Source organism: Babylonia areolata, chromosome 1, assembly GCF_041734735.1.
Source record: "Babylonia areolata isolate BAREFJ2019XMU chromosome 1, ASM4173473v1, whole genome shotgun sequence".
NCBI lineage: Eukaryota > Metazoa > Mollusca > Gastropoda > Neogastropoda > Buccinidae > Babylonia > Babylonia areolata.
Window position 1 is genome coordinate 80,954,933 of NC_134876.1, and position 9,827 is coordinate 80,964,759.

Sequence of the window (9,827 nt, forward strand, 5' to 3'; positions counted from 1 at the left end):
AAGAAGAACAACAACAACAACAAAAAGAAGAAAAATTTGCCCCATTCGTACATCGTCTTTCCTACACTGAAATGTGCTACAAGGCAGTGTAGATTTGAAAACAACAACAACAAAAAACAGCAAGATGTACAAAAATGTTAAGTTAAAAACCATATTAAAACAGATACTTACGAGAATGAACGTTAACAGTTTGGCACATTCACACGCGCAGACACCCACATAGACGCACATTCGGTCTTGCACACACTCATGTTCTTTTTCCCGCACATGACAGACATGGCTCCTCGATTCAGTTTATCCGTCAGAGGGGAATATCAGAAGAGGTTTGTTGGGGAAAAAAACAACAACAACTGCATTCTAAAAAATAAAATTAATAAAAGAGAGAAAGAAACTTGCTAAAATAACTATAACAACAGTGTAACATTTCACACACACACACACACACACACACACTACTGAGTTAGGAAAAACATAATTATTTTCATTCACCGAAACTGTTGCTCGAGGCAATCTAAATGTCTCCGACAAAAACAAACAAGCACACTATATCACAACAGGCAGTATCCTTCGCTCTCTAGTAATCATTTCAAGACAAGACAACAGACACCTTCTTTTCTGAGACAGGGTCCTGTTAAACTGGGGCAACGGAGGGGTATTGGTATTTGCGTTCTCTTGGTTTGTTTACCTTGTACGCGTAAACTATGGTGTTAAACAGCGACTCGTCCACAACAAACTGCTCTTCACTCACCTCCTCTTTCCTCAGGGACATTTTGATTTCATGACCCGACACCACTGAAGTAGGATGTTGAACATACTGAGGAACTGGTTTCTGGAAGACATTCGTTGATCAAAAAGACGACGAGGGTTATAGACAGACAGACGGACAGACAGATACATCATGTGGGAAGAAATGGCGTGAGAGGACGAACAAAGAAATGAACGACCATCTACTTTTAAAGCGTGACTAGCGCGTTGTGTTGGTTTACACGATGGTCATGCATCTGCTCCTTTTTTTGCTTCTCAGTCCTTTTTTTTTCCCAAGCACTTGCAGTGCAGCGATGGATAGATTATATCAGTCCACACACTCTGACACCTCCTTGAAACTGAAACGTAAAGAGTGTGGTGGAAGAATACTTTTTGTGTGTGTCGTTCAGTCCTGAGAGCAAAGAAAAACAAATTGTGTTCTCAAAAGGAAGATGTGTGACGGTTCTACGGAGTTGCATTTTGTATCATTCTTTGAGCGCATTTGTGAAAAAGACAGGGAGAGATTGGTGAAAGCAGGTGAGGTTGAACGATGTGATAGAGAGAGAGAGAGAGAGAGAGAGAGAGAGAGAGAGAGAGACAGAGACAGAGACAGAGAGATGCAGTGACTGTTAAAAAATAAAAAGAGAGAGAGTGGAGGAGTGGGGCTGGAATTTCTTAATTAAGGAACTGACACTCAGTTATCGAACAAATTTTCGAACTGGAAATACCATAGTCAATATGCGAATCTCCCTCTCTCTCTCTTAATTCAAACGCACTTACCGTGGCTTCTGCCAAAGAATACACCTTCACAAAACCAAGTCCGCCTACAACCACCTCTTCCTTTTCTGGGATGATGGTAATGCTGCACACACACACACACACACACACACACACACACACACACACGTTTCCTTTGGAGAAACAATGACAGCGGTGATGTATACAGAAGCAAGGCACACGAATGATGGGTGTTATCGAAATCTATAATAAAATAGGACGTAACACATGTCATGTCTGTTATTTTTTTCATTTTGCTTTTGATGGATGGTTATCTCCCCGATGCTTTTGTCCATAGGCCATGACAACAAGGTGATAAAAACATAACGGTGAACAATAACTCAAAACATGATCTGAATTTTGAGTATGTGCCTGTCTTCTTCTTCTTCTTCTTAGCCGTTCAGGTATGCCGCGGAGGCTTGCTTTTGACGTGATGATTTCATCAAGAATTGCGTATCATTTTTCATGGTACCTATCGCCTGTACCTTATTAGTGAAATCAGGTGCGGATAACATCAATATTAGCAACACCAGTAACGACAAGAACAGCAACAGCACCAATACAAAGCATACCAACCTTAACGGGTACATACAACAGTAACCGCAGTACTGAACTAAGACTTGCCATAGAGCGCTGCACAGTTGTTCCACCTCGCATACTATCTTGGTAGTCCCTCGTACCACCTTTATCACGACAAGTACTCTCTCCATGTTCAGTCCCACGAAAATCTGCCCAGAAACCACGTGCACTTCCGTGTGTGTGTGTGTGTGTGTGTGTGTGTGTGTGTGTGAGCGTGCGTGTGTGTGAATATTCAAGAAAGCACTTCCCGCAATGAAAAGTTTTACCGAAATACGGGATTGATGTAATTAACTACTGTTCTTTTCTGTCTTTCTTATGATAAGCCTAGAATCATATAACATCGATAATGATGATCATCCGCATTACGAAAATACTGATGATGACGATGATGATGATGATGATGACCATGACGACACTGAGAGCGGCAAAAGAGACATAATATTCACTAAATAGTTGACAGACCATTCAAATGGGGTTCTACAGTGAAGAAGCAGCCTGTATATTCTAAATATTAGTACCAATTTTAACCGGATGTTCACATTATACTCACCTTATTATCCGACACGTGTTTCAAGCTTAAAAGTGGATACGGGAATTTCTTTCTGAAAAAACAGCAACATATCTGTTACAATCCAAAATTTCAGGACGTATGGTTAATCAAGTACTGAGATTACAGGCACAACCTGCCTGATAATAAAAACTTTTTTTGTTTGTTTGTTTGGTTGGTTGATTGGTCGGTTGTTGTTTTTGTTTTCAGTTTTGTTTTTTTCTTTTCTTTCCCTCATTCCGTGTTTTCTCAACGGTGTTACCTCTGTGCAGGCTATTCAGACTGTCTCATGTAAAGAAACTCGGATTTCTTCTGTCGCAGTCTAAGTGCCAACTATCAATTTCAGGCAGCTGTGTGGCCATGCGCAAGAGGTGACCGCAGACCGCTACCATGCAAGCTGCTGACAGACATGTCTTCACGCCAAACTCAAAAGGAGGGTGAAAGAAAGAATGCGTATTCTTTTTTTTTTTTTTTCCTTTTTGGAAAGGTAGAAACAAATTTAATCAGTATAGTCCACACCCCCTTCTGAAGGGGGATACATATACAGTATATGGAACATGAAAACCATGAGCATAAAGATAAAAATTGTATTGTATTGTAGTTCTCTTTTTGTCACAACAGATTTCTCTGTGTGAAATTCGGACTGCTCTCCCAAGGGACAGCGCGTCGCTACACTACAGCGCCACCCATTTTTTGTATTTTTTCCTGCGTGCAATGTTATTTGTTTTTCCTATCGAAGTGGATTTTTCTACAGAATTTTGCCAGGAACAACCCTTTTGTTGCCGTGGGTTCTTTTACGTGTGCTAAGTGCATGCTGCACACGGGACCTCGGTTTATCGTCTCGTACGAATGACTAGCGTCCAGACCACCACTCAAGGTCTAGTGGAGGGGAAGAAAATATCGGCGACTGAGCCGTGATTCGAACCAGCGCGCTCAGATTCTCTCGCTTCCTAAGCGGACGCGTTACCTCTAGGCCATCACTCCACTGAAATATATGCACACAGAACATCTAAACTTGAGCATAACGATTAGAATACCAACAAATTTATACCATACTAATAAAATAAATAGTTTTTTTTCTATCTTTTTAATTTTTCCTCGTTACAAATAATGATAGCAGGCTATAATATCTACAACAACAGGGGGAAAAGGAGTTGTTTTTGTTATTTTTTAAATTAAGATCGGTATATCATTGCGTTTGTGAAAATTCTTCATTGTATTCATAACTCGAAATAGAAAAGAAAGTCGGTTATGTTTGCTTTTGTTTTGGGTTTGTTTTTTTTTTATTTGTTTGTTTGTTTTTGTTTTGTTTTGGGGGGTTTTTTAGTGTGATTTTTTTGTTTTTTTGTTTTGTTTTTGTTTTGTTTTTATGTTTCACTTTTTTTTCTCAAGCATCAACTTTTGTTCACAATGTTACTATTCCATTCTCTCACAATTCTTTGTCTCTTTGCTTCTGTAAGAATGGACATCTCTCTCACCTCTCACCCCCTTGTCATCACTTAGGCCTAGTATGATTTAAACAGACATTAAAAAAGAAAAAAAAGGAGTGATAGAAAAAGAAAGGCGCTTGACGTACATACAAACAAACACACGCCAAATAAATTATCAAGTGATTATGCATGCAGATCATTTCTTTTATAAAATCTGCAACTGTATACAAAATCAATATTTTTACAGAGCTATTGTTGAATCACCAGTACCCTGGACCTCTAACGCTTTAACCACTTGTCTTTCCAATGTAATTAAAAAGCTTACCAATAATGAGAGAGCTCAAAAACGGAAGCAAATCGGCTTTCAGGTGTTATGTACATTAAAATGAAAGGGAAAAAAAGAAGAAGAAAGTGCTCTCTCTCTCTATCTCTCTCTCCAACTATTTCTTTTTGTTATCTGTCTTCATGTCCTGTTGAAAAAGCCGGCCATTTTGAAAACAAAACTGACCCCACAAAAACGCATACAGCCAGTTGAGTTGCAGAGCATGTAAAATCATTCAAAGCAGATACAGCACAAATGAAATTTTACACGATATCTGAACCTAATTTCCGACATCCCTACGGCTTAGTCATGATGGTAAGGAACCGATGCACGTATGGGTGCCGTAAATCATAATCGCAGGAGAAAGATCATGGACGATCCACCGTTGTTATCCTGGAAGGAAGTATTTTATTAAGACATAAAAAGCGTCGCTACTAACTGGCTTACATTTCGTGCTCTATGTGGCGGCCATTGCTGCTGACGGAATACTTCATGATGTTGTTGGTCAACCCCACGACGTAGAATGTATCTTTGCTGGTGCCTCTGACGGGCTCCACATATCTGAAGTACGAACTGGGCCGTACTGTCCGAATCAGCTGCACACAGTTGGTATGCATCGCGTTTACAACTAACTTCTACACATTCTCATGCACTCGTAAAATCATCATCTCTCTCTCTCTCTCTCTCTCTCTCACACACACACACACACACACTGGTACACATACACTCACACACACATTCATTGCCACACACACTTATTCGGTTGTTGCGGCCAACATCAAAGTACGAGTGACGCTTTCAAAACACAAACGTGCATGAGAGTTTGCACCAGTAAATATAATCACCAATGTGTTCTTTTTGTAACGTCCATTCCGTCGATCCAATATTTTATTCGCTGAGCTTACCCACTAAGAAATGTTTGTAAAACAGCCGGTTAGCTCATTCGGGTTTACCAAACGTTCACACTTCACATACTGTCGTCTGCGTACAGCTCAAGGGAGGTGACTCTTCTGAGTGAGTCCATTCGTAATCTTTGAAGGCGGAACACTGTGCATGTGCGTGTATTGTGCGTGTAAGTGTGAAGGGGTGCGGTGTGTGTGGGTGGGTGGGGGCGGGGCAGGAAGTTAAACTGTAAAGTTTTGTCAAGAGGAAGCACGACCGTGATTTTTCACTGAATAAATCTTGTCACTGGTCAAGCGTTACATTATTATTTGTTGAAATTTGAGCGTCGCCCTCAGTCCTTTCAGATTTTTCTCCCATCCCGTATATAAAAACATGTTATACTTTCCAAGACGACTCTGTTCCTCTGCCGATATAAAAATTCTATAGTTTTCAAAAGTCTAAGTCTAATCCCCACACACCCTGCCCCATTTCACTGCCGGCCCCACAAAATCCACAACGGCCCCACAAAATCCACAACTTTCAAGTAAAATAACTGTCTAGATAATTCATGACACATAAGTAAAACACATACCCATTATAAAACAGAAAACAAAATAACCAATGGCTAAAAGTATGGATTCGCATATCGATTGTCACAAACGCAACGAACGCATCACAGAGATAAAAGTAACACTGTGCATTCAACCTCTCGTTTAGGACCAGTTACCAAACAGCGCCACAGTGATGCCAAGCCTTAACCTTCATTCAGCGCCACAGAGCGGCATCAACATCAGCGAGCGAACAGTGTCAGCATTTTATGATACATTCTTCTCGCTAAGGACAAGTTAACTACAACGCCACAAAGCGGCATCAACATTAGTTAGGCCAACAATACTGGCTTTTTCATTCTTCTCGTTAAGGACTTCATTGTCACAAAGCGGCATCACTAACATCAGTGTGGATAATAGTGTCAGCCTTTATGAGACATTATTCTCGTTAAGGTCGGGTTACCTACGGAGCCACGAAGTGGCTAGAGCCACCTTCGAACAACTGATGTTTTGGACCACCACTAGCTAGCAGGAAGAGGAGGAGGAATTTGTTTAAAGTTCCGTCACACACACCGGTGATTGTAAATCACCAGGTGCATGATACTGGAGAGTGGAGTAAGATGGTAGAATGATTTAGACCCCTGTCTGCCGATACACTGTTCATTAGGGTTTGCGTTCGAATCCCGTTGGTGTGGCTCTTTCTCCCAAATTTGACAGGAAATTCAAACTCAGTGTCTAGTCATACGGACAAAGCGATAAACCGAAGTTCCGTTTGCAGAACGCATTTGGCGTAGGGAAACTAGTGAAAGAGAAACAATGGCAATATGTGTTGTCCTGTGGCAAAATTTTAGAGAAGAAATTCATTCTGATAAGTACATAAATATATGTGCATGTACTCATTAATGATTAAGCGCGTTGCCGGGGTTATGCTGCTGGGCAGGAATCTGCCCAATAGGTGTGGTGTAGGGTGTATGGATTTGTCTGAACGCATTGGTGTCCTCTTTGATAAACGGAAACTGTCTGAACGCAGTCAGTGATGAATTCCTCCAAGAGAAACTGGAATTGAAATTGAAGAACACTGACTTGGTCCCCTCAGTTACCTTGGGCACATCCTCCAGAAAGATGCAGAACTCGTCGTGCAGCAGTTCCGAGTCCTTCTTCTCCAGTCTGTGTCTGACATGGTCCCAGCTCTTCACCACGTCTCTCCTCAGCCGGGCTACTACTGCGTCTTCGTTACGATCTGACTGTTTGCGTGCCTTTTTCCTCCGTGACACAGTCATGCTTCAGACTGTTCGGCTATCACTGTGGCGGTCATAATTTACTTGTGGTGATAAACAACAACAACAACACCTGATTGTGCTAGTGTGGATGATCATAGTCACGATGGTGAAGTGATGTTAGTGATCGTGATGATGATGTTGATGATGATGATGATGATGATTGTGGTGGTGGTGGTGAGGAGGAGGAGGAGGAGGAAGAGGGGGAACAATATAGAGACAGGCAAACCAATCTTTGATAAACAGATAGATGTCCATACCTCCGATATGCAGTACAGGTTGTATTTATAGGCATACATGAACGATAAATTGATCACACACATACATAACACACATACTCGTACATTCACACACACACACACACACACACACACAAATATATATATATATATATATATATATATATATATATATATATATATATATGCCTACAAGTAGACAAAGTGGTATCACATCATGTGATATCAATGCCACGGCTATCAGGTGTATCAGCCTTTTGCCTGATCATTAGGAATTTTTTCGACTCTTTTTATATGAGTGCTTATTATTGAGTTCGCAGTTACTTTTGACAAGCTTACAACGGATGATTTTATTTAGAAGCCATAATCCTTCCAGCGTTTATCAATAGATCACTATACATACATACATACATACATACATACATATAATATATATATACATACATATAATATATATATACATATATATATATATATATATATTGCGTGTTCCTGCAGTGATGATGTGACTGAGTACATTGTTCCATAAGCTAACAACTCTGTTAGTTATAAGATTTTTTTAATGTAAAAAAAGGTTTGATTTTGTGAATGCTTTAGTCAGTTTTAGTGGGTGTCCTCTGGTATGAGTACTGTCATTTAGAGTAAAAAGATGTTGTGTGGTGCATTTATCATACTGTCCATGCAAAATTTAATGTCTCAATCATACCATTCCTTAAGCTTAACCTACGATATTCAAGGCTTGGATGTTTCAAACTACTCAGTCTCTCTTCGCTGGACATACTATATCTGACAAAACGGATATATCAATATAGGTAGACAGACTAAAATGACAAGAGCTGGATGAGTTGCATATCTGATCAAAACTGGCTCTGTGTGTGTGTGTGTGTGTGTGTGTGTGTGTTCCCCAAGCAGCTAGCTATTCCTGTACCAGTTATGTCATTACAGTGGAAATAGTTCTGCAAAATGGACAAACAACAACAACAAAGAAAGTTTGCTACGTACTGCGCAGAGCACTATCGAACACGGCTAGCAAATGAGTGCACATTCTCGATGTTTGGACATCCCCTGCACCATTGAAAGGCTCGACGATTCATTTAGACTGTTACGCAATGCGCGTTTTACGTCACACCTGTTCCATTTTAGAACTTCCCTGTGTAGATCATAAATTGTTGAGTTTATTACCATGTCTCACTTATGACGTGTGTTTCATCATGAAGCTCTCTCAGAGTAAAGTGGAAGCTCATTTTTGCTGTTTCTTTCATTCTATCTGGATTAGACAACTGCAACACTCTCTTGTGGCTGGTCTACCTGATAAGCTAAATAAACTTCAACGCATTCAGAATCATGCACCCCGACTCGTACTCCGTAAACCCAGGCATGGAAGTGCAGCATCACTACTCAGAACGCTTCACTGGTTTCCTGTTAAAGCAAGAATTCTATACAAAGTAGCTTGTCTCTGCTTTCAGTGTCTCTATCACAATAATCTGCAACCGTATCTTTCAAATCTCCATCTATAGATACCATCCTTCTAGGTGGCTGTGCTCATGTGACATCTCTTTGCTGAGAGTTCCTCGGTTCTTCCTTGAGACCTTTGGCAAAAAAAAAAAAAAAAAAAAAAAAAAAAAATTCTGTCTTTGCCCCCGAAGTCTGGATCTCCCAGCCTCTGTCCCTCAGAAAAACCCAGTGTTTTTCAGCTTTAAAAAAAGAATTTGAATATGAACCTGTTTCAGCTTCACTTAGCATGATGCATACAAATGATTGCATACTTGTATGTTTGGGTATGGTGATGTCGTGGGGAGGGGAGGAGGGTGTAACTGCTCATAAATTTTGCACTTTAGAATGATGATTTTTTGTTGTTGTTGTTTTTGTTGTTGTTTTTTATTGTAATGTGTGTCCGGTGCTAAGAGCTGTAATTTAATTTAATGTAAGTTTATCATTTTGGTGTTTTAAATGCGTGTTTGAAACATCGGTATTTACACAGAAGGCCTAAAGTGCAAATGAGAATGTATTAAATGGAAAGGCGCTTTATAAATCAGGTTGTTGTTGTTGTTGTTATCATTATTATTATCATTATTATCATCATCATCATTATTACTATTATTTCTATTAGTATTGTTATTATCATTATTAGTAGTTGTATCAGTATTAAATCAGAAAATTGTAGGATAGTAAAATTTCGGTAAGTAATCATCAATATTAACATTAAAGATTTTGATTTCCTTCGAGATTCAGCCATCTTGTTTTGGGGGGGAAATGAAAATCAGTCAGTAGACCTGCTTCTGTCTTCTGTGAGCAGAGAACTTCACAACGAAGGCCGATGACGAAACGTTTATGTACATTGTCATTGTGCCGTCTTTTCAGTACTGTCAAATGATATTGCCAGGCTAAAGAGTCATACTGCCATGATATTGTTCACTTTTTTACACACACACACACACACACACACACACACACACATGTACTTGAATGTGCGGGTTTCATT